Below are 21,690 nucleotides of genomic sequence, written 5' to 3'. Positions count from 1 at the left end.
CTACCCCCAGCCAGCAGAAGAGGGGAAAAAAAGCTAGCTAAATTTACCTACACTGTAAGGCAAACACAGAGCAAACAAAAGGCCAGAATTTAGAGTTCAGTCCAATCTTCCTTAAACAGAATATTGCTTCTCATACAAGGAAGAGTCAGAGGATGATGATTGATGGGGCTGGGATATGGATTCAATTGGACACTTTTGCCAAGGATGCCCACCAGTATCTACAGTCTTGAAGAGAGAGATCTGCTCAGCTAGCTAGTTGCAATTCTTCTGTCTTCTCTGTTAACAAGAATTTATGAAGCCCTTTTGGACTCCAAAATGCCTTGTAAGGATCATTTCCAAGCATCGCTTCCACATTGCCTTGAGAATACAGAACAACTCTTCACCATCTCTTGGAAGAGGGGAAAGTAAGAGAGAGGGGAAGGAGGGGGCTTCCCACATCAGCCAGCATCTCAGGCACAGAACTGAAACAGCTTACTGAGTCCCATACAGAGAAAGGAGAAGAGAGAAAGCATGGGACAGGAATGAAAGGGCAGATTTGACACAAATAATCTTTGACATTTAAAACATATTTAAACCTACTGAACCCCCACGCTGTGAACATGACCACTTAGCCCTCAAGAATTCTAAATCAGTACAACTTCTCTTTAGAAAAACGTTAAAAGATGGAATGCATGCATGTGTGTGTGCTAAGTGGCTTCAGTTGTATCCGACTCTTTGCAACTCTATGAACTGCCAGGCTCCTCTGTCCATAAGATTCTACAGGGAATAACACTGAAGTGGGTTGCAGTGCCCTTCTTCAGAAGATCTTTCCAACCCAGGGATCAAACCCACATCTCTTATGTCTCCTGCATTGGCAGGCAGGTTCTTTACCACTAGCATCACCTGGGAAGCCCCATTAACTATAAAGCGCATCTGCTAAAATGTCTAGAGACATGAATACTATTGGGCTTGCAGAGTCAGGACATGAGCCTCCTAGTCACCTAGACACTGGACACTTGCTGAGGCCACTAACCAATCAGTCCTCTCTTCTGGCACCACTTCATGCCCTAGCAGAATGTACTGGGTTCTACTTAGCTCCATTAAATACCTGTGTGATGCCATGCAGCTTGTCAGCAGAATCTAGTACTTCTCACATGAAGACCCTTCCTGCCTGCTCCCAGGACAACTTGAGGACACAATCTTCCCTAAGATCCAAGACAATGTCTTGACAAACCAAAGGTTCCTAAGCTACTGAAGATGATGCCATCCCAGCTACAGAGAACTTTTGGGGCCTGCTTTTCATGCTCTGTGAGGGTACTCCTTCTTCTCAGACCCAAGGAAACTCACGCATTCCCTAAACCCTGCCAAAACCACCTCCCCCTACAAACTGTTCCCACTATCCCTGGGTAGTGTTGAGGGGACAGCACCCACACCTCAGCCCGTCCTTCATCACAGCACTTACCACCACACAGAAACCACTCATTTAGTGTTTCTTTCTTCTCCTGAGCTTAGAGGTTTCTCTCTTTGGGGCCCAGATCCCACACTGTGTCTCTCTCCTGAAAATATTCCCATTCTCATTATTAGTTATTCGGTAACAATGGATTCAACAGTCAGCCCTAGGAAAGCTAGCCTGCTGTTTTATGTCAGGGAATTCCTAGAGGCAGAGGATTCTTGTGCACATGAGTTATTGAGGAAGTGACTTCAGGAGAAACCTGTAAGGAAGTGAGGGAAGCAAGACTGGGCTGGGGAAGGAACTGGAGCCTAGCCACAGCCTGATCCCATGGGAGCTCTAGGGTGTGAACAACTTCATGGAACTGTCCCACCCTAAGAGAGGCAGACCAGGCCTTTGTATCTGGCACTAGTCAGTCATTGGCTGAGAGTCACCCCTGGGAGGAGGGGGTGAGAGCCGAGGCATTCCCTGAAGAGCAGTTCTCAAGACTAGGGAGCAACTGAGACCTGTCAATAGTCCACACTTATAACATGCGGTAGATAAAGGAGATTGGGTGGATACCAGCAGCGACCACCACACATGCCCCACGTTAGGGCTTGAAACAGCTCCTGGCTCTGTCACCTTCTTCCACCCACTCTCAAGCTGGGAGGAAACAGCTGCCCACCCAGCATCAATGGGTGCAATGCAAGGCTGAGCTGCAGAAACGGGGACAGATGCCCGAGCCCTGGACCAGTAAAAACCCTGCAGCTACCCTGTAGCTGTTGCACAAGGGAGTTTTTCCTTTCTCTTTTCACAGACTCTCCACTCACAGGTGTTTCCAGACTCCCCAAGAATAAACAAGGGGCTCTCCAGGCCCTTGAAATTAACCAGCTCAACTTCCTATGAGAAGAGAAAGCATTAAATCCTTAGGAAGCTTAAGAAGGTAGAAAAGGCATTCGACGTTGTCTTAAAAGAACAGCTTTGTCTGTTCTTGGTTCTTGGTTCCTCCAAATTCCTGTGCCCTCACTCCCTTTCTGTCAGGGAGCCCAGAGAACACACTGAAGCTAATCTGGTTTCAGAGCATCGCCAGGAGGCGGCTAATCCCTACAAAGCTTCTGATTCAGCCTAGAGACCAAGTGTCTCTCATTTTATTGATCAACTGGAAAGTCCCAGAAGGCAAATAAAGAACAGAAACAGGGAAACCCCCGGCAGGAAAGCCCAGAGTGAGACGAAGAACCTCCTCAGTGGTTTCTTTGCTTCTTTGTTTCTGTCTTCCTGTTTCCAGAACCAGAGTCAGGCCCCACATCCTGACTCCCACCTCAGCTCCCCGGGTAGGATGGGAGTGAGGGAACAACAGCCAATTTATAGGACCCAGGCAGTCCCAGTCTCTAAGATATAACTGGAAGAGGGAGACAGGCTGGGAAAGGGGAGGGCTTATTCCACAAAGCATTCCCAGTGGGGTAAACCCCACGGAGCTATGCCCTGACCAGTGAGAAGGATATGCACTTGGCCAGGCCTCAACTGAAACCTAGGTGGAAAGGAGTAACAGTTGACCTCAAGACACACAGCATCTGAGGTTCTAATTCTGGGTGCTCATCTGAGTCTCTTGGAGTAGGAATGGGGTATGTTGGTGTGTGCTGTTGTGTCCGACTCTCTGAGACCCCCTTGACTATAGCCCACCAGACTCCTCTGCTGGTGGAATTTTCCAGGCAAGAATACAAGAGTGGGTTGCCATTTTCTATTCCAAGGGATCTTCCTGATCTAGGGATCAACCCACATCTTCTGTGTCTCCTGCACTGGCAGGCAGATTCCTTACTACCTCACCACGTGGGAAGCCAAGGGAGTGGGGTAGGAGGGTTGATTTGAAATTCCTGATGTTGAGGCTGCAACTCCGACCAATTTCTTCAGACCCTCCAGGAAGAGGTCCAGGCATGAGCATTTTTAAAACCTCCCCACGTCATGACAATGTACAACCACGGCTGAGAGCCACCATGAAATATGATGGAGATAGAGCTGTATAAACTGAGGACACCCCCAAACGCATCTCAAAGTAGTCTTTCAAGAATGGAAGGAAAAGAATTTTCTAAAAACAAATGAGTTGTCTTTTGCACCCCCCTCCCATTACCAAACTTCAAAGGGGAGAGGGGACCGCATAGAGCACCCCCAAGGATGAGAAGAGATGCACAGAGCAGATGCAAGGGGCCCCATCCAGCAAACCAGGGCACCACACCACAGAAACCAGGAAGTCAGCTACAGGCCCCAGATGCAAATGAAACACCAACTGGAGGCCTGCAGCTTCCCCTTTTGAGGCCTCTCTCTACCCCTTTTCTGAACCCTGCTCTGCCCTGCCCTCTGGGGACAATCTGGAGCTCCAAGGTTGGAGAAAAAAGCTCTCTGACATGGTGCTTTATACTAGAGCATTGATCACTGCTTCATCAGGTCTCCAGAGGGACTCCACTTTATAACCAGGCAGTGAAAGAGGAGATAGTGCTGCCCCTCTGCACTTCAGCTCGCTAGGATGGCAGCAGGAAGAAGTATCAATGGCAAACAGGAAACCCCAGTCCTATTGCACCACATATGGAAGGAGACTTGAGCTATGGCCTGGGGCCCTGCCAAGATCTAGAGATTACAAGAGATGCCACCTGAGCCCGTCCTAGACAATGGCAAAATCTGGACTGCCTAGGAAGGAACAGCATACTTTCCCTTCCATTGCTTTCTTCAGTAAAAGGTCCACTTTCTGGCCAAACCCACATGCCTCCTCCATTCCTTTCCCACCCCTGGTGTCCAGGCCTCCAGGGAACCACCTACAGGGTTCTCAGTCACTCTGCTCTAGAAAAGAGCACTAAACAGCACAAAAAGGAGAGATAAGGTCAAGTGTACTGGGTATATGTACTCCATTTCCTCAGCTTTATTATGACTGCGAATACAAAGCTTTGCCCCTCTGCACCCAAAAAGATGTTAGAGGTTAGAGAAAAGGGAGAGGGGAAGGTAGTAAGTTGGTGCAAAAGTAACTGCAATTTTTGTATTGTTGAAATTTGCTGTTTGATCCTGGAATGCATTCTTAAATAAGTGTGGTTATATGGCATCATTTTAATGCATATTTCTTGCTTTATTTATTTATTTTTGGCTAATGACTTACTACTTGTTGTTTATATTCATTTTAGATCATGGAAATGACATTAGACAAAAAGCAAATTCGAGCAATTTTCTTATTAACTTGCAACATCAACAACACATTTGGCCTGGGAACTCCTAATGAACAGTGTGGTGGTGGTTCAATAAGTTTTGTAAAGGAGATGAGAGCCTTGAAGATGAGGAATGTAATGGCCAGCCATCAGAAGTTGACAATGACCAACTGAGAGCCATCAATGAAACTTAGAACCACATGGGAAGTTGCTGAAGAACTCAGCATTGACAGTTCTATGGTCATTTGACATTTGAAGCAAACTGGAAAGGTGAAAAAGCTTAATAAGTGGGTGCCTCATAAGCTGACTGCAAATCAAAAAAATTGTCGCTTTAAAGTGTCATCTCTTATTCTACACAACAACAAACCATTTCTTGATCGGACTGTGGCGTGCAACAAAAACGTGATGACCAGCTCAGCAGCTGGACTGAGAAGATGCTTCAAACCACTTCCCAAAGCCAACCTTACACCAAAAAAAGGTCATGATCATTGTTTGGTGGTCTGTTGACAGTCTGATCCACTATAGCTTTCTGAATCCTGGTAAAACCATAACATCTGAGAAGTACGCTCAGCAAATCAATGATATACACCAAAAACTGCCATGCCTGCCGCTGGCATTGGTCAACAGAAAGGGCCCAGTTCTTTTACACCACAATATCCGAATTCATGTCGCACAACCAATGCTTCAAAAGTTTAACGAATTGGGCTGTGAAGTTTTGCCTCATCCGCCACATTCACTTGCCCTCTCACCAGCTCACGGACAGAGGAGCCTGGCAGGCTGCAGTCCATGGGGTCACAAAGAGTCGGACACGACTGAGGAACTTTCACTTCACTTCACTCAGCAACAAACTACCACTTCTTCAAGCATCTCGACCACTTTTTTGCAGAGAAAATACTTCCACAACCAACAGCATACAGAAAATGCTTTCCAAGAGTTTGTGGAATCCCAAAGCAGGGATTTTTAAGCTACAGGAATAAACAAACTTATTTCTCATTGGCAAAAATGTGATTGCAATGGTACCTATTTTGATTAATAAAGATGTGTTTGAACCTAGTTACAATGATTTAAATTTAAAAATTTATAGTCCAAAACCACAAAAATGTTTGCACCAACCTAAATAACTAAGAGGTTGGTGCGTCCTGCCTGAGGAGGGATGGCACTTTCATGCAGAGGCAGGCAGCAAAAACAACTAACAGAAGACTAGTCAAAGGAAGCCCTGATCACCCGTTTTCCTCACAAATAGTGAACAGAACAATCACAACAATATTACTACGCTAATAATAAAACAACAAATGTGAATAATAGATGACTAACAGAAACGCAAGCTTACTACAGGCTAGCTATTACCTGTTTTGACTCATTTAATGTCCATAACAACCCCATGTAGAAAGAAATCTTAATAGTCTCACTTTGCACATGAAGCAAACGAAGCACAAAGAAGTTAAGTATTAATAACTTGTCCAAAGACACACAGTGAGGAAGAGAGAGCTGGAGTTCAAACTCAGGACTGTCTGATGCAAAACAGAAGTTATATTTACTACAGCTGCCTTGCAGTGAAGAAGTTTTCAGCTAAAAATCACCTGACCCGGCCATATTCTAGAGAAATATATATCAGAATCCCCCAGTTCAGTTCAGTCGCTCAGTCGTGTCCGACTCTTTGCGACCCCATGAATCGCAGCACGCCAGGCCTCCCTGTCCATCACCTACTCCCTGAGTTCACTCAAACTCACGTCCATCGAGTCAGTGATGCCATCCAGCCATCTCATCCTCTGTCGTCCCCTTCTCTTCCTGCCCCCAATCCCTCCCAGCATTAGAGTCTTTTCCAATGAATCAACTCCTCACATGAGGTGGCCAAAGTACTGGAGTTTCAGCTTTAGCATCATTCCTTCCAAAGAATCCCCCAGAGGGCTCATTAAATACAGATTCCTTTTCTCCCACCCCCCAATTTCTGATTCAACACTTCTGGAATGGAGTCTGAGAAGGTATATCCCTAACAAGCTTCCAAATGCTGCTGGTGCTCCTGGTAACAAGACTCTAAAAGCTTTCGCCTATTCCTTAAAAGAACTCTTTATTTTTATCACTTTCAGTTCAGTTCAGTTCAGTTCAGTCGCTCAGTCGTGTCCGACTCTTTGCAACCCCATGAATCACAGCACGCCAGGCCTCCCTGTCCATCACCAACTCCCAGAGTTCACTCAAACTCACGTCCATCGAGTCAGTGATGCCATCCAGCCATCTCATCCTCTGTCGTCCCCTTCTCCTCTTGCCCCCAACCCCTCCCAGCATCAGGGTCTTTTCCAATGAGTCAACTCTTCGCGTGAGGTGGCCAAGGTACTGGAGTTTTAGCTTTAGCATCATTTCTTCAAAAGAACAGCCAGGACTTTCCCACTTTAAAGATGAGGAAACAGAAGGTTGTGTGACTTGTCCCAGGTCACAGAGCTGACATGAACAGTGTTCCTTTTCTGGTGCCTTGGCTAAGCACTGGGCATGAGAGGCTCCAAGTAGGACAGGCAGCTGGAGGCTGGCTTCAGCTGCTGGCCACAGAATGCCCCAGAGTCCTGGGGAAGACAGGTGAGTCAGTGACTGGCCTGGCAGACAACCTGCAGGAAAAGCAGACCCTGCAGGAGATAGAGATCCCACCCAGAGACCTGGGTACTTGCAACGTCACAGGGCCATGAATGCCCAGACATATCTCACCCTCTGTCTACAGAACAAGCTATTCCTCACATTCATGGGCCCCACAAACTGTCTGTTCCTCGTTCTGGAAAATGCCTGGGGGTCTAACAATAGCTCCAAGGCCCCTGCTGACAGGGAACCTCACTCCTATCCCCGGAGAAGCCTCTGTCTGGTACACCTGCCAGACGAGTACATGAGATTCGGCAGGTGGTCAAGTGGGCTCCCTCGTGCCAGGAGCATGGTCTGCAAAAGCCCCAGCTTCTTCCACTGACAGCTTGGGCATTGATCCTTCTTGCTCAGGCCTTTTGCACACTGGTCTGAATTCTTCAGTGTGCCTGTGGAAGCTCTGAGGAAATGGTCTGTTTCCTGCTAAGAAGACCTGTCTCCTACTCCCATGCTAGTAGGCAGGTGGCCAGGTGAGTGACCTGGAGAGTCACAACAAACCCCCCCTCCGCCCTACAATCACACCCCCCCGCCCCCCACAATCCCGCTCTCCTAAACAATCACCTCACAGGCCCAGGTGAGTGACCTGGAGAGTCACAACAAACCGCCCCCCCTACAATCACACCCCCCGCCCCCCACAATCCTGCTCTCCTAAACAATCACCTCACAGGCCCAGATGAGTGATCTGGAGAGTCACAACAAACCCCCCCCCCCACAATCACACCCCCTGCCCCCCACAATCCCGCTCTCCTAAACAATCACCTCACAGGCCCAGGTGAGCAACTACTTGTTTATAGGGAAGTCTCATCTACATCCCCAAGTTTTTGACTTTCTGGATGCATATTTAGAAGGAAACCCAAAGACCCTTAGCTTCATGTCAAATAAGCAGGGTGTTGGAATGGGACCAAAAAGACATAAAGAAAGCAAAAACTCCATACAGAAAAAGCTCTGTGTGTGTGAATGTGTAGGTGTAGATGTGTGAGGAAATGTATAGGTGTAAATGTGTAAGAGAGTATGCATGTGTAAATGTGTAAGTATCGGTGTGAGGGAGAGTGTAAGTAAGTGTGCAAATGAATGTGTAGGTAGGGGTGTATGACAGAGTGTATGGAGAGAGAGGGAGTGTGTGTGTGTGTGTATAAAGAACTTTGACTATAGCTCAGAGAACCTACAAGACTTAGAAAGATAACTTCCAATATCTACAGGCCCCCAGGGAAGGGCCTAGTCACCTCTTCCTCCCTAAAGCAGCACCTCCATCACCTTCACCCAAAGGGGTTCTGCCAAGATGTGTCCCCTCACAGGATAAAACTCAACGAAGTGCAAAATTCCATATAACTGACTTGGCACGAGCAAAGAATGGGAAGTTGGTGGAGGCAAATAAGACTAAACATCCCTTGACCTGCATTTCTCAAAACCGAGGGTTATTTTATGGGATATTTAAAGTCCTACCTTCCGAAGGGCAAATTAAGCTCTCCTCCAGCCCAATAATTACAAGATTCAAGTGGAGCCCTGTCTCACAGGGAGGGCCCAAGATCTGTGTCACCCCTCGTGTTCTGAGCCTCCACTTGCCATCAGCTCGGCAGGGAGTGCTGGCTTACCCAGGCCAAGCTGGGAGGCGGCCGCCAATGCCCCACTTCCTACAAGCACAGGTTTCTCTCTGGCCACACTTCCTGTTTACTGAGTGCTTCTCTGAGACTCATCTCTGACCTCACATCCCCTTCCTAAGGATACCCCAGCGGTCCTTCCCTTTTTTGGTGCTACTGACTGAGACTCAGCTTTGTGTGCAGAGATCTTAGGGTTTCCCCTCCTTGCTTCCCCGGAGCCAGGATAGGAAACGCAAAAGCCTCAAGTGCTGGCTTCCTTCACCCCCAGGTATGGGCAGGTTCCTTGCCCTTGGAAGCAGTAAGGAAGGGCAAGCAGAGGAGGGTCCAGCAAGTACTGAGCCTCCCCCTGGGGGCAGCCATGGCGCGGCATCTGATATCCACCCTTTCTTAACCTCGTTAACACCCTACAGTATATACAGGCAGGGAAATTCAGCCTCACACAGCAGATCTTGGACCCAGGAGAGACAGCTCATCCAGGGGTTTCCAGAACATTTCCAGGAGGCTCAGGGGAAGTTTTACACAAAACCACACTCACACTCTCCTCCTCCTGTCCTGCAACCAGCTGACTAACCTAAAGAAAAATCAGCACCATGAAAAACTGAACTTCTCAAAATGGTCTTCAAAGGCCATTTCTGTAAAGTCTTTTCACTTCCCCCTCACTGTCTGGGATTCAAAGAGCAGCTGGGCAGAGAGAAAACAGACAGAGCCAGGTAATTTCCAGAGAGCACAGTACTTACATCTGTCCCTCCCAGACCTACATTTTCTCAGCAACTTGCTGGAGGGCGGGCAGTTTCCTCTGGGAGCTTGATTAATGAGGAACTTAAAGCATTTTCCATAGAACAAGGCGTCCCACAGCAAAGCCACTTGACCTACTCCCTTGATCCCTGAATACAGTCACGCAACCTAGTACCCAGGTTCTGGGGACTGACGCTTCCTGATGTCCTCTCACCTCAGACCAGACTGAAACACACATACATACCACCTCCCCTGCCTCCACTCCTCTGCTCCATGTCCCTGATTATCCTGTCAAATACATAACCCACCATACACACAAGAGAGCAATCCTTGGCCCAGATGTCTATAAAAGCTTGCATGGAGCTTTAGGAAGAGGGCACTGATTATCTGAGGCCACTACCCTTTTCCCAGAGTACTTAGGATCTCATGGACTCCACCAGTTAAAGTCTTCTCTGCATCCCAGGCAGGCTGACCCTGCCTGTGGACAAAGCATTCAGCAGCCGCCACAGGTGCCATGGTGGGTATTTAGTAAGTTGAGTTGAGCCACAGGATCTGGAATACACAAAGGATGTTTCAAATAGAAAGGCTGAGGCTCTCATTCTCATTCTTTAAGTAAGATAGTATCAACAATCCAACTTCCATCTGGTTTGGACCTTACTCACTACAGGATAGCTGTTAGGTTTAAGGCACAGTAAACCCCAAGCACACTCTCTGTCCCACCACCACACACAAAAAACCCTGGGATATGATGATTTAGTAGTAGAGGCCTGGGGCCCAAGGCCCAGCTGCTAGCAACCAGCAAGTCCCAAATGTGATTAGTTGTGATGCCCACTGGCTGTCCACCTTTGTTCTGCTTGGCTGAGATGGAGGTCAGACCTTGACCCCCATCCCAGGTGATGGCAGCAGAAGCAACAAGGATGGCCAGGTCCTTGTGGCCCAGTCTGAAATGAAAATGCAAGAGACCAAATACCACAATTCTCTTCAGGGCTTCCTTGTTCCTTTTCTTCTTTTATACGAGTAAAACGGATTTTTTTTTTTTAATTTTAAAGATATAGAAAAGCAAAAAGATTAAGATCAACAAAAGGACAATTACAGTACAATTCCACTCTTAAAAGAAACCTAGAGTAGGCAAACTCAAGAAGATGTTAACAGAAGTTACCAGCAGCTGGGGTGAGGGGAATGAATGGAGAGTTAGTGTTCAATGGTACAGAGTCTCTGGAAAAGTTCTGGAAATGAATAGTGGCTATGGTCATACAACACAGTGAATGCACTCAATGCCATTGCTATGGTCTGAATGTTTGTGTCCTCTCCCAACTCATATGCTGAAATCCTATGATGGCATTAGGGGCAGGGGTGGGGGGGTGGGCTTTGGGAGGTAAATTAGGTCACAAAGGTAGAGCCATGAATGGGATTAAAAGAGACCCCCAGCTGCTTCTGCCACAGGAGTGTATAATAATAAGTCTGTGATCTTGAAGAGGACCCTCACCTGACCATGTTCACAGCCTGATCTGACTCCCAGCCTCCAGAACTGTGAGCAGTAAGTTTCTGTTTTTTATAAGTCACTCATTCTGTGGCATTTGTTATACAACATAGCTCAAACGGACTAAGACAGCCACTGACCCGTACACTTAAAAATGGTTAAAAAGGTGAATTTTATATTGTGCATATTTTAAATACAATAAAAAACTGAAAATACTTAATATAAGAAAATGTAAGATTAAAATCTTCCAAAATTCCACCAGTCAACGACAATCACTGTTAATATTTTTCCATATACCCTTACAGAGGCAAATATAAATGGACCTTACAAAACCAGCACATTGTTTGGAAATGGCAATTGAGGAAAATGGCAACCCATTTCAGAATTCTTGCCTGAGGAATCCCATGGACAGAGCCTGGTGGGCTACAGTCCATGGGGTCGTTAAGGAGTTGGACACAACTGGATGACTGAACAGTAACAACAACAGCACAATGTTTGGTAACCTACTCTTTACAAATGTATATTTTCCCATGTTAACAGATACATATCTATATCCTAAATATTTTGTAATCACACGGTATTTTAATGTAGAGATACACCATGATTAACAAATTTACTATTTGGGGGCATTTAGTCTCCATTTTTGGTTTTATTATTATTATAAACAATATTTCACAGGACATTGCTCATGCACTTATTTTTCTGCACGTGTCCAATTCCTCTGGGTGGAATTGCTGAATCAGGGACTCCCTCAGAAGGGTTATCAATAGAGCCTTATGAGTAAAACCCAACCAGGAAGGCTGAATTCTGTCATATAGAAGTCTCTTCTTCCACATGAACTTTTCCTGGATTCCATGTGGGTGTCTACAACTTTGCACAGTGGTTCAGGAAAGGGCGTATCATTTCCATATCCTCTTTACCCACTCCCCAGTCCTCCTGGGGACATATCATGCCTAGGTCATTAAGTGAAACTGGCACACAAGGAAAGCAAAATTTACTGAGATGGTTCCACTGAAATCTCCTGTGCCAGCAGGAAAGACTATAGTAAAACTAAAACTCTAGGATGGCCCAGTGCTGGGTGCCCCATGGTGAGTAACCTCTGTGTAGACACATGAAAGGTTTTCTTTTGTTAAAGGTTTTTTTTGTATGGACAGAAGGAGATTGCAATGGACTCTTCTTGAGGAGACCAGGGATTAGAAGGGACCTGTGGAATGATCTAATCTCTACCCTTGGAGGAGAGGAAATCAAGGCTCCACCCCAAAACTCATAGCATAGACACTTCAATAATTTTTAACTGAACCCCATAAGTGTCTCATACACAATGATTCAGTCAGTTTAGGGCACAGTTGAACATACCCAAATTTTGACACCTAGTACAGTTCTTTTTTTAAAAATATTTTGGGCCATGCTGCATGGCTTCTGGGATCTTAGTTCCCCAAACAAGGATCCAACCCACGCCCCCTGCAGTGGAAGCACTAGAAGTGTGGAGTCTTAACCACTGGACTCTGCCAGGGGAGTTCGACACCTAGTATTTCTTTTTACCTAGTAATTACCTGCTGCTGCTGCTAAGTTGCTTCAGTCGTGTCTGACTATGTGTGACCCCATAGACGGCAGCCCACCAGGCTCCCCCGTCCCTGGGATTCTCCAGGCAAGAACACTGGAGTGGGTTGCCATTTCCTTCTCCAATGCATGAAAGTGAAAAGTGAAAGTGAAGTCACTCAGTTGTGTCTGGCTCTTTGCGACCCCATCGACAGCAGCCTACCAGGCTCCTCCGTCCATGGGATTTTCCAGGCAAGAGTACTGGAGTGGGCTGCCATCGCCTTCTCCTAGTAATTACCTAGGTAATTCTTATCCTCCTCACCTGTCTACAAAATCGGAAATTAAGACACTGATCACATCCCAGTCCGGTCAAGGCCAGGTGTGTGCTGGAGCTGGCTCCTACTGGCTCTCGAGCCTCTCTCTCCAAAGCATAATTCTTCATGGTCCACCACAATACCCATTCCCAAATCCATCACAGCCTCACCTGTACTATTCAAAGAGCCAGCAAACGTTTGCCGGATGCTCGCTGTGTCTGAGCACGTATCACAGTGAGACAGTTATCATTTCCATCATTCAGTTGGGGAAACTGAGACTCAGAGCCTTTTTTTTTTTCTTCTCACTTTTTATTAACTCAACCATATTTAAAAGGAATCCAAGATGTCAAAAGCATTTTGCAGGATGCTACTGAAGTATCAGTCAAGGACTCAGCTCTCAAATTGCACAAGGTGAGAGAGAGACAACAATGGAACAAGGAAGAAAGGGATGGGCAAAATGTGAATGAGAATGCAAAAGAGGGGGCTATACTCCCATGGGGCACAGTCAGGGAACAATTCCTGGATGCAGTGACATTGGAAGTAACTGGAAACGTGGCCCCAAGCTTTTCAGGTCCTGCTGGGTGGGAGGAATCTTCCACTTTTTATCAGAACCAAGGTTTATTTTTATTTTTTCCGTTATGGTTTATTACAGGATATTGAATATATTTCCCTGTGGTACACAATATGACCTTGTTGTTTATCCATTCTACATATAATAGTTTTCATCTGCTGGTCCCAAACTCCTAATCCAACCCTCTCCTGCACTCCTCCCCTTTGGCAAGATCTATTCTCTATGGAGAGGCAAAGACTTAAAATGACTTTTAACTACAAACTAAAGACTTAGGTTGGTTCCCCCAGAGGTTGACCATAGGACAAGGATTCAAGTCCAAGTAGAAAGGGAGTGGGAAAGTGAAAGAGGGAAGGGAAGGCAGCCAGTGACAGGAGTCAGTTATTATTATAAGCAACTGTGAAATGGTCTTACTAAGCAACTCTGAAAGACAGCATAGAATATGCCCCAAAGCTGCCCCAGCAGAGAAGTGAGGGAGCTGGAGCATTTATACACTTGCTCCCAACAGCACTGGTTGAGGTCAAGGGAACACAGAATGGATGCTGACAGCATCTATTCCATTGCCCAAGATTATGCAGCTAGAAAATTTGAAAGTCATTCAAACTCCAAATCCAATACCTTTTTCATTATAGAAAGGAGCAGTTAATCAAACTAAGACTATGGGCAAAGTGCCATGCTGGTAAAAGTAAATGTATTTGCCAAATGACCTCGGTGTAATATGTCCAAGGAAATAAAATGTATCTTTTTGCTAATTTTTATCAACATAAGGATTAGGAAAAGCCATTCTAAGTCACTTTGCTCATCCCACAAGAATTAACCAAATGCCCGTTCCCTGCCCTTTCTTCAGTGAGAGGTTGCCTTCTCTAGTTCAGTCACAGCTGCCTTGGACAGGAATTCTACAGCCTCAAGCAGTCGTCCTTGAGCAGCTGCATCAACCTCTGATTACAGGCTCCAGAGTCTACCATCCAAGGGATGATTAAAAATGACCTCCTGGCCACCTAGCCAATGGAATCTGGAGGATGTTCCTGTTTACTGCGCTCTGCTTCCCCTCTGCCTCCCGCTCCATCCCCTCCCCCACCACGTCCTCCATAGGAACCCACAAATAATCAAACAATTGAAGTCAGCAATCATGGGCCTGTGGTAGCTAACCCAGCCTTAAGGATTTATTTAAAATTCTTCTGGAGAGGCAGGGAGTGTTTAAATAGCACGGTATGTCACTGGGATAAATAACTGGACCATATTGTGATGAGTAGTGGGATGAGCGAGGAGGTGCAGAAAAGGACAACTGCCCTAGTTTTATAAACCCTATAAATTGCAACTATGGCTTGAAGACAGACTGGATGTCTTGTTCCATCCCCCAAAACACTGCTGAGACCTTCCCAGTTTCTCACTCTGGGCAGAGGAAAAGGAACGTGGACAAATCCTGAGACTGCTCTCGGGATTGTCCAGTTTCCCCAAGCTCTCCAAGGGATTCTCTGATAATCTCGTCCCACCTCTGCATGAACCCCAGAGAAGTGGACTCTGGAGCAGGGTGAAACCACTCTCAGGAGGGTGGGGATGCTGCCAGCTAGAAATACAGCAGGGGCAGATACTGCGCAGGCCCTGGCCTGCTCTGCCAGGTGCAGAGGGCATATTACCTTCCCCTGGACAAGGATGTGACTAGGGGCTCCAGGTCCCCTGGCCTTCTCTCAACCAGGTCCGCCAAAGGTGTCCTCATCATTCTAACCGGATTTCACCAGCATAAAAACAAGGACAGAGGAACATGGGGTGTGTTTAGGTTGCATGTCAAAGATCTACTCAGTACTCCACTTCTGCTCTCCCTTTTTCTGAAGGAGGAGCAGGATTCACCTTCCAGCTTTCTTAGCCCAGGGAATCCTGAATTGAACCAGCCCAGACTCCCAGGCATCTCTACATCCTTACCCCAGGGCAAGAACTACCCTCTTTCTAAAGCTACCCTGCCTCTCTGAGCTCAGCCTCTTTGAGGCCCTCTTCCATCCCCTTGAGACCCACTGGATTGCTGCAGCTCCCAGGCATCAGGCTGACCTGTTCAGAGGAGAAAGCACAGTTGCTGCCCATACTCATGGCCTTACTCGAGTCTCTCATCCCAAATGGGCACCTCGCAGGCTGACTTCAATTTTAGTCCCTAAAACACTGAGTTTGGACACAAGTTTAAAACAAAACAACAAAAACAAGCAAACAAACAAACAAAACCTCTTCTCAAACAATGTAATATAGCTTAGCCACAAGAGGTTTAATTCTTCAGACCACCTGAAGAAAAAGTTTCCAGTAAGTAAATGTAGATTGATGAATAAAATAAATCCATCCCCAGATTCTTCAACCAGATGCTCTGGAAAGAAGGCCCCTGGTTCTGTCTCACAGCTGTTTAAAAGAATCATTGTTTCTAATTCTTTCTTCCCATTGTACCAAGATCAACTGTGACAGGAATTGTTATTTGTCAGCTCATTGGTGCCTACATTCACTCATCACATGTAAAGTACATACTATGAACTTGGCCAGCTCTAGACAACTCTGTTCTCTGGGAGAACAAGCTCTAGGGATCCAGATTCCACACACCTGGGAATAAAGTGCATCGCAGGGTTCAGAAGCCTGGCCCTCAGCTCCTTCTGTCACTGAGGGGCAGAGGTGTAGTGAGCAACTCAGGACCCAAAGAGCGCCCCAGGATAAAATGGAGCCGCATGTCTCCCTGTCAGGCCACTGTGCCTCTCTCTGTCCCTAGGGCTCTCCCAGCTTAGGAACTGAGTGCAATGCAGGCGCTCAAAATGCAGTGGTGGCCAGAGTCGGCCCAAGGCACTTGCCTCTTCAGTGAGGGAGGACGCAAAGCTGAGGTTCTCAACGACCTCAGGCTCTGGAGGCAGGCCAAGAGCCGGCAAAGGGGAAGTACAAGGAGGACCCAGGGCCCTAGGCGTCCAACGCCCTTCTGAAGGCCAAGGGAGGCTCAGGCGCTGTTGGTTGGGACTCGCCTCCAGGGAACCCTCGGTTCAGTCGGGAAGAAGAGAACCGGATTAGGATCGGACACCACCACCCACCCAAGCCCCTGGGCTGTCGGGGCCTGACGTCCCTGCACCTGCCCGCCCGGCAACTTCTCGCCAGGGAGTCCCGGGGGACCCCGGGAATAAGGTGGCGAGGGGGGGGGGGGGCGAGGGAGGGCTTCCTGACGCCGCCCTTGGCGCGGAGAGATGGAAGAACCCCCCAGGGAATCGAGGGGGAAGGACGAGCCTGGACCACTCTGTCCCTCAGAAGGCGGGCTGGCCGGGGTTCCGCGCCTACGCGGCCCCAGCGGAGTCCGCACGCCCTGGAACCCCCAGCGTCTGGGAAAGGAGAGAGGAGAACAGGCGCTGAGGGACTGAGGGGCTGACACGGAGGAAGCGGGGGACACTGCGAGAAAACTTTCCGCCGGGGGAGAGAGGACCGCCCAGTGCGCCACACCTCGCGCCCCGCAACTTGCTCCGGGAGCCTCGCTCCCAGCCGCCCGCGCCCCGCGCCTTGCCTGCGTCCGGAACCGGCTGCATCTCGCGCGCGCTGCGGGGACCGTGGAATTGGAAAGTAGGGGGGCGGGGGTGGCCGCGGAGCTCGTTCAGCAGTCGGCGGGCCAGGCTCCCTAGCAGCTCGGCAGAGCTTGCTGCAGCCGCGCAGTTGGGGGTCGGGCGCCCCGCCCCCCTCCGCCCTTTTTCGTCCTCTCTCCTGCCCCTCTGTCTTTATCTGCCTCTATCGGATCTGACCGCCCTCCCTTACTCTTTTCTCTAGCTCTCCACCTCTCCCTCCACCCTGCTTCCCTGGCCTTTCTTCTTCCCCCTCCTCTCGCGGCCCCCCGCCCCCTGGGGGCGGGGCTTCTCCCCTCCCTCCCAGACAAAGCTGTGGCTGCGCGTCGCCTCCTTCCCTCCTGCGAGTCAGGGCTCAGGCTGCAGGCGCCTCTTCCGGCCTGGGGTGGAGGGGTAGAAGTAAGAGGGTGGGGAGGATGAGCTGGCTCACTCACTGCATTCTCCAAAACCTCCGAAAGGGATGTAGTCTTGGCCCTTGGCTCGCTCTGGACCGTGATAGCCACTCCCCGCGAAGCCCTCGTCGAGCGCCCTGGATTCCCCAAGCAGAGAATATGGGATATTTTTTCTAACACCTGCTTATTCCAGAAAGGGTTTGAGCTGAGCAAGGCCCTTTGGACTTCGCGGGCTTTCGCGGGCTGGCACACATGACAGCAATATGCAGGCCAAGTTTCTTTGTCCTCCTCTCACCTCCCCCTCTTAGTCATCCCTGAGCCTCCATGGCCTCTCAGTGTACAGGGATCCCTAGAGTACCCCAGATGAGGGGCGCTTTATCTGTTCCCTCCTTATCGCAATTCTCCCCCAGCCCCACAAACATACTATGGGCTTCCTGCAATGCAGGAGACCTGGGTTCTATCCCTGGGTCAAGAAGATCCCCTGGAGAAGGGAATGGCAACCCACTCCAGTATTCTTGCCTGGAGAATTCCATGGACAAAGGAGCCTGACGGGCTATAGTCCATGGAGTCGCAGAGTCAGAGACGATTGAGCGACTAACATACATACTCCAGCCCTGTAAAGTTGATCTCCAGGCCTTTTGGTGTCAGAGACTAAGGGTTAAACTATACCTCAGGGTACAGCTGGGTCAGCTCATCCCTCCTGGAAGCCAGACACACTTTATAAATTCATTGTTTGGTGCATGCAATGTGTTTCCCTTAGAAACAATGTTATAAATGGTGATCTGCTTCCCAGGCTGGCCACAAAAGTCTTTTGAATCCAAAATGCAGCTGAAGGTTAGTGGTGAAAACTGTGTCAGCTACCCCAGAACAAGGAGACCACTGATGAACTTTTTCTACAGGAAAAAACTCTTCTGGTTCCTTCCCAGTGAGCTGTAAAACACAAAAGCTCAATCATTAATCCCCCTTCCCCCACCCCCCAAACTTTGGAGTTAATTCTCAGTAAGCTTCTTTGCTTTGCAAGTAATAGGAGCACCTTCAGGGAAATGTATTTTGAGGACATGAGGATTTCCCTCCAACATTAAGGTCAAAATTACAGGCAGAGCTCCATAAGAAGCAAATACAGAACTTGAAGGGCTTCCAGTAACCCAGAAGGTCTTCTCTGAGAAGCCAACTCTTCTCTTTCATCATAGACTGGCCTTCCCTGCACCCCAGACATATGCCAAAGAGTGGCCATCACTTCCATCACTGGGGCTTAACGCTCCTGTTGAAGAAAGCAGCCAGATAATTTTTCATGTTTTCTTGCAAACTTCTACCCCCAGGAGGCACATGACCTCAAAGAAGCAGCAGAAAAGTATTTCTAGAGCCATCCTCCAGTAGAAATACAACGCATGCCCAGAGATGCAATTTAAAACCTTGTAGTCACATTAAAAATAGTAAAAAACAAAAAAAGTGAGATTAATTTTAATAATATATTTTATATAAACCAACATAACCAAAATATTACTATTTCAATGTGTAGACAATATAAAGAAAGTTATTCATAAAATATTTTACATTCCATTTTTGTACTAAGGTTGAAATCAGGTATGTATTTACACTTCAGTTCAGTTCACTCACTCAGTCGTATCCAACTCTTTGCGACCCCATGAACCGCAGCATGCCAGGCCTCCCTGTCCATCACCAACTCCTGGAGTCCACCCAAACCCATGTCCATTGAGTTGGTGATGCCATCCAACCATCTCATCCTCTGTTGTCCCCTTCTCCTCCTACCCTCAATCTTTCCAGGCATCAGGGTCTTTTCAGAAACTCTCAACTTGAGGATTAAATTTTGAAATAAAAATTTAAAAATACTTGATCTGTATTAAGGTTTTATGAAACTTTCACTTGAAAAAAGTATATTCACATGTACCCAAGTTGTTCCAACATGCTTAAAATTTCCCAATAATTGAATTATCAGTTTTTAAATTTGTTTTAACAATTAAGCTTACATAAACTTAATATTCAGTTCCACTAGTCACATTTCAAGTGCATAATAGTGACATGTGGTTAGTAGCTACCATATTGGGACCGCACAAATTTAAAGAGCAAGGAGGTCACTGAGGAGCTTGGAGTCTCAAAGCTGATTTCCCTTTTCTCTTTAGCGAAACAGTGACAGAAGTATCAAGCATGGTCGGAGAAAATGATTTTCAATATTGTTCTATCTTCCCCTGTAATATCTCAAGAGGCAGACTTTGCCTACCAAGATCAGAGTTCTACTTTGTGCCTGGGAAGAAAAGCAGGAGATGCAGAGAAGTCAGGAAGTCCAGAGCCTACTCTTCAATTGCACTGTTTTCTGGGGGAAGGGAAGGAGAAGTAGGGGATATAGACAGTAGGAAATGCTACAACTTCTTTGTTTGTGATTTCAACCAGAGTGCGAAGATATGTTGATGGACCAAAGGGAGTTCTGGGGATAAAATAGAGGAGATCACCTCACTGGCTGCCTCCTTCTTTCTCCAAGGTTCTCAGACACTGACCCGAGGGTGGAGGGGAGCCTCTTTAAAGTCAACTTAGTGGATTGTTTATGTTACCCAAAGGGAGGGCCTGGGTTTAGCTTTCTGGGGTCACCCACAGTTCCTGCATGGCATGGAACTGATGTAGAGTTCTCACCTGCTCCCAAGGACCAGGGACCTCAGAAGAAAGCTAAATGGTGAACCATGCCCTTCTGTTGCACCTATCTTAGTTTGAGCTTCCTCAAGCAGAATGTGAGGAAAGAACTTGGGTGTAAGTCATGTACTTAGGAGTAGATCTCAGAAAGCAGTGGCATGAGACAAACAAGGAGAAAAAGTTAATACAGTATATACAACTGGTCCTGCATTCCTTTGGGGCCTCTAAGCAACTCTAAAATGCACCTCAGAATTGTTCTCTCTGAAGGTCAGGCAGCTGGAAATTTATCCACTGACTCTCATTCCACAACAGTTGAGGATTATTCCCAAGAAAGTTTACCTCTTCTTACTTCCTGGTTGTGTGAATATCTTTGATCTCAAGGAAACATCTGAGGTAGAAAAGCCAGAACCACTGCCGTTGACACTTGAGGTAGGAGGAACTACTGTGCGTGGAGCTGCCCAGCCTAGCTATGCTGGGAGTGAACAGTGGGCTGCGGGAAGGTGACACAAAACATCTGCTCTAAGACCCAACTCGGAGAGGGCAAGTTGACCCTGGAAGCTGATGGGGACTCAGAGGGACCATTGGTGAGGGCTGAGTTAAGGTTAGAGAAGATAGGGAGCACTGCAGAGCTCTGAAGGAGAATGGAGCACCCAAACCATGAGGTATACAAGCTGCAGATATTAGCGGTATCTGCCAACCAAACACTGATGAATGGGGACACCACCCCTCAGCATTCTGCTTTCAAGGGATGGTGCAAAGCAGTCCCTCTGCAGGGCAGTCAAGGGAGCTGAGGCACTAGCCTTGAGAAGGGAAGAGAATATCCCCTAAAGATCCATCTTGGAGAGAGCTGGAAAGAGAGGAATAACTCAGAATTTTTAAACTAAGGAGACCAGCAGGACTGTTTATCACATCAGACTCCATTTTTTCCATCTGCTATGTAGGAGGTGAGAATCTGCAAAGGAGGATCCAGTGAGTTAATAGAGAAATTGGGAAGCCTAAGTGAGGTCTGCCCCTGGCACCTAATACATCTGGACATGTCTGGCACACTAGCATAGTGGGCTATCTAGAAATCTGTTTGAGAGGTGAAAAAAAGGCCCTCTTGGGAGATAATTTTCATTCTAGAGAAAGAAGAAACCAAGTTTGACCCAGTAACAAAGCTTTAGTTGAAAGAAAGGAGGTGAGGTTGTCATTGAGCTTTGCCTCCAACCTGATTCCCTCGACAAATAGTGAGGGGAGAGGTTGAGAAGATAAAAGAGGCTCTAAGTCATAACTTAAAGGAACAGATTGGGTCATAAACTTCAGGGATACTCTGGGGCTCAACCAGACATGCTTGGGGATCCTGCTGCTAAGTAATATTTAAGGTAACAACACTCTAACACTCAGCTTCTCAAATTCAAGATCTTGGTATGTTGACAACATTACCCAGAAAGTGGTAGATGGATTGCCAGAATGATTACAAGTATCCTCTTTCTGCATACACTTGGCAGTTCCTCTCACAGAGGTAGAGTCTCCTTATCTACCTTGAATCTGGGTTGACATTGCAGCTTGCTTTGGCCAATACATTAGAATGTGGCAGAAGTCATACTGTACCTCTTCAGAACCTGGGCCTCAAGAAACCTTGCAGTGTTCTGCTCTATTGGAACATTGCT

At 47.4% G+C, this 21,690-nt stretch overlaps 1 protein-coding gene across 2 annotated transcripts in view; it reads right to left on the bottom strand.

Annotated features, from left to right (window-relative positions):
- RASSF2 (Ras association domain family member 2) overlaps positions 1-17,272 on the bottom strand; it is a 59,008-nt gene extending 41,736 nt beyond the window's left edge. The window contains exon 1 of one of the 2 annotated variants that reach the window (XM_027559430.1): positions 16,955-17,272. The gene's annotated coding sequence lies outside the window, so the exon portion shown is untranslated. Of the gene's footprint in view, positions 1-8,655; positions 8,861-16,954 lie in introns of those variants that run through there. The other variant, XM_027559432.1, reaches the window with a different exon arrangement.
- Positions 17,273-21,690: the final 4,418 nt, after the last annotated feature.

This window comes from Bos indicus x Bos taurus, chromosome 13, assembly GCF_003369695.1.
Source record: "Bos indicus x Bos taurus breed Angus x Brahman F1 hybrid chromosome 13, Bos_hybrid_MaternalHap_v2.0, whole genome shotgun sequence".
Taxonomy (NCBI): domain Eukaryota; kingdom Metazoa; phylum Chordata; class Mammalia; order Artiodactyla; family Bovidae; genus Bos; species Bos indicus x Bos taurus.
Note: the sequence above shows the minus strand (reverse complement) of the source record. Positions and strands in the feature narration are given on the sequence as shown.